The sequence below is a fragment of the Chrysochloris asiatica genome, unplaced genomic scaffold, assembly GCF_000296735.1.
Source record: "Chrysochloris asiatica unplaced genomic scaffold, ChrAsi1.0 scaffold00334, whole genome shotgun sequence".
NCBI lineage: Eukaryota > Metazoa > Chordata > Mammalia > Afrosoricida > Chrysochloridae > Chrysochloris > Chrysochloris asiatica.
In genome coordinates, this window is record NW_006408852.1 from 1,470,157 (window position 1) to 1,474,202 (window position 4,046).

General features: G+C 36.5%; 1 pseudogene; it reads left to right on the top strand.

Moving 5' to 3' along the window:
• The first annotated feature begins 2,688 nt into the window (after window positions 1–2,688).
• On the top strand, window positions 2,689–3,543 carry LOC102832092 (annotated as a pseudogene).
• Window positions 3,544–4,046: the final 503 nt, after the last annotated feature.

Sequence of the window (4,046 nt, forward strand, 5' to 3'; positions counted from 1 at the left end):
AGCAAGTGATGATGAAAGTGAAGAATTCTACCAACTTCTTCCATCTTAATTCATCAAACATGAAATCAAGATGCACTGATCATTGATGGTGATTGGAAAAGTTGGAAACAAAGAGGAAGGATCAATAGTTGGAAAATATGATCTTGGTGATAGAAATGATGCTGGAGATTGCATTATAGTATTTTGCAAGACCAATGACTTTTTTAAAGAACTTAAAAGACAATTATACACATGTTCATCACCAGATGGAATACACAGAAATTTCATTGACAACACCTGTGGAAAGAGATAGTGGAAAATCTCCAGATTACCAAAAAAAGCAAGGTCAGGGGCAAACTTTGGATCAGATAGACCATTTATTGCTAATATGTAAGTTCAGGCTGAAGCTCAAGAAAATTGCACTAAATCCACAGGAGCCAAAATATGACCTTGGACATATCCCACCTGAATTTAGGGATCATCTGAAGAACAGAATTGATGCATTAGATGCTAAAAACCTAAGACCAGAGAGTTGTGGAATGACATCAAAAACATCATTATAGGAAGAAAGCAAAAGGTTGTTAAGAAGAAAAGAAAGATGAAACAGGCTAAAATGGATGTCAGAAGAGACTTTCAAACTTGCTCTCCAGAGTAGAGATACTAAGGCAAATGGAAGAAATGAGGAGGTAAAAGAGCTGAAAAGAAAATTGTGAAGAGCAGCTCAAAAAGACAAAGTTAGATATTATAATTAAATGTGCAAAGATCTTGAATTAGAAAATCAAAAGGAAAGAACACACTCAATATTTCTCAAGCTGAGGGTACTGAAGAAAAAATTCAAGCCTCGACTTGCAATACTGAAGGATTCTATGGGCAAAATATTGAATGATGCAGAAAGCATCAAATGAAGATGGAGGGAATACACAGGATCACTGTACCAAAAAGAAATGGTCAAAATTCAACTAACGTGAGTAAGGACTATATATAGTTTATTTAAATCCCTGTGGCTTTAAATACCCAGGATCAATAGGCACATTGTAAAGGTTTTTTTTTTTTTTTTTTTTTTTCATTGACATTGCTAGCTTTTTAATTTGTGATCCCCCCCTTTTTTTCCCTGAAAATTTAATATTTAGAAATATGTTTGTTTTTCATTAACATTAAAATGAAAGATCCTTTCTTTTACCCCCTCCTTCTTTTCCATGTAATAATATATAGTGCGGCATGGTGGGTTAATACATTGCATTGCAAGGTCCGTTTGAACCACAAGATCAGCAGTTCAAGCTCACCAGCCACTCCTCAGAAATCCTGTACTTGGTCACTGTGAGTTGGAACTGACTCCGTGGCACTTAATAACAAGAAAATAAAGTACTTTTTAAAACATAAAATTATTCCACAGCTTCAATTCAGATTCACAAGAGGATATGGAATGAGGGATATCATTGCTGATGTCAGGTGGATCTTGGCTGAATAAGGAGAATAGCCAAAGATGTTTACCTGTGCTTTATTGACACAATGGTTTTCAATTATGTGGATCATGACAAGCTGTGGACAACTTTATGGAGAATGAGTATTCCAGAGCACTTAATTGTGCTCATGAGTAAACTGTATATAGAAGAAGAGGCAGTTGTTGAAACAGAACAAGGGAATACTGAATGATTCAAAATTATGAAAGGTGTGTGCCAGGGTTGTATTCTTTTACCATATATATTTAATCTGTATGCAGAATAAAGAGTCCAATAAACTGCATTATGTGAAGAAAACCATAACATCTGAATTGCAGGAAGACTCATTAATAACCTGCGATATGCAGATAATACAGCTTTGCTTGCTGAAAGGGAATATGAGTTAAAATACATATTGATGAAAATAAAAGACCACAGCCTTTCATATGGGTTGCACTTCACTGTAAAGAAAACAAAAATCCTCACCACTAGACCAATAAATAACATCATATCAATGAAGAAAAGATTGAAGTTGCCAAAGACTTAATTTTGCTTGCATCAACCATCATCTTTCATGAAAGCAGCAGTTAAGAAATCTACTGATGTATTGCATTAGGAAAATCTGCTGCACAAGACCTCTTTTAAAGTTTTCAAGAGCAAAGATATCAGTGTGAGTACTTAAGTGTGCCTAAAGCAAGCCATAGTATTTTCAATTACCTCATGTGGATGAGAAAGTTGGACAGTGATTAAGGAAGACCATAGAAGAATTGATGCATTTGAGTTATGGTGTTGGAGGAGAATATTGAAAGTACTATGAGCTGCCAAAAGAACAAACAAATGTGTACTGGAAGACGTACAGCCAGAATGTTCTCTGGAAACCAGGATGGCCAGACTTGGAGAATGATATCATGTTTGGTAAAGTGGAGGGTCAGAGAAAAAGAGGAAGAACTCCAATTAAATGGACTGGCATAGTGGCAGCAAAATGGGCTCAAATGTACCAATGACTGTAAGGTTGGCACAGGACAGGGCAATGTTTTATTCTACTATGCATAGGATCATTATGAGTGGATACCTATTCAGTGGCACCAAACAACAACAACAACATTCTGTAACTGTTTTATGCAATATGTGAAATATAACAAGTGAATATTTAAACTTTATTAATTATGTCTATTTTTTTCTGTAACTCTAAAACCTGGTGCAACGTATTCTGTATGTTATAACTCTGAGCACAATAGAGGTCACTGCTGTTAGTTAAGAATGATTGTCTAATACCTGTGAATTTATTATAGAGATCTTTTGCAAGTCATTTTTCTGTAAATATTTCTTTCTACCTACTGTTGAACTGACACATGATCCAGTAGCAAATGTGAGAATGAAACTTTGCTACTTGTTGCCCAAAGTAAAAACTACTCTAAAGAGCCCTGTAGATAAGCATCTATCTACTTCAGCAGTTAGAAATGTGTGTGAGAAAACTCCTATGTCAAGAAAAAGATAAAGATAGAACTGGCTATTGTCAAAAGAGCATTATTAGAGTTGGATAGAATGGAAATGTCCATGAACGTTTTTCAGAAAAAGTTTTATGAAAAAGATTTGTTGGATCAAGAGGAAGAAAAAGAAGAATTGCTTCTTTTGGAAACGGAACAACTAGAGAAAGAGAAGCAGCAGAATGATGGAAGATCCATGAGTGATAACATCTTTGAAAAGAAGCATAGAGACTCTAAGACACAGACAAATCTGCCCCAAAACATCCCTGTTTGTGTTCCTGGACCCTCTTATGCCAACCCGTCTACAAGCAAAGAAATCAAGAAATCCAAATTGATTCGAAGCCAGTCTCTTAATAATCAAGTTTTCCACACAAAATATGGCAACTTAGACAAGTGCACTAGTAAAATATCCGCGGAAGCAGGCTACACAGCTGCCGTCTCAGGGTTAACAAAGACTTCTACACTTTCACTAACAGATGATTCATTTCAGACCCAGAATGCCAACAGCCTCTTCTCCCAGTACCCCTTTACCAAGCACTTCCCGTGGGACAAGTCACACAACTGACTCAAAGAGCAGTGGGAGTAAAGAGACACAAACAAGGAAGGCTCCCCTACAATCCAGAAAATCCAATCCCTGAATCCACTGCTTGATGAAGGAGGCGGAACCAAAACAGCTGGAGAGACTGACTGATGGACAAAAAGTAAAAGCAAAGGCTTGACTTTTCTTTCTTTTTTTTATTCCTATTTCTTTTTTTTTTTAATGAATGGAAACTAGAGCTGTACTAGCATCTGATGTTGTTAATCTTTCCATATTTGAAATTTGATTCCCTAGGAGAGGTATAATATATATTTCTGTGAATAATACAGTGGTTTCAGAATTCTACTGTTACACTGAGGCCTAACAAAACAACTTAAGTGATGTGCTTTCACTACTGCTGCACTAGAGACAAGCCTGCCAGCCTTAGTGCAGGGAATTGTTTTCAAAGTGAGTTTTGGCATTTAAGAACTGTATGAAAGTCCAAATCCACTGAAAGTCTGAATCCACTAGCTAGGTAGTCACTGGGAGGTGTTGGGGAAGGAGGGAGATACTGTATTAGCTAAGCAATCTTCAAGCCTAATTGAAACGGCGTACTGAAAGGTA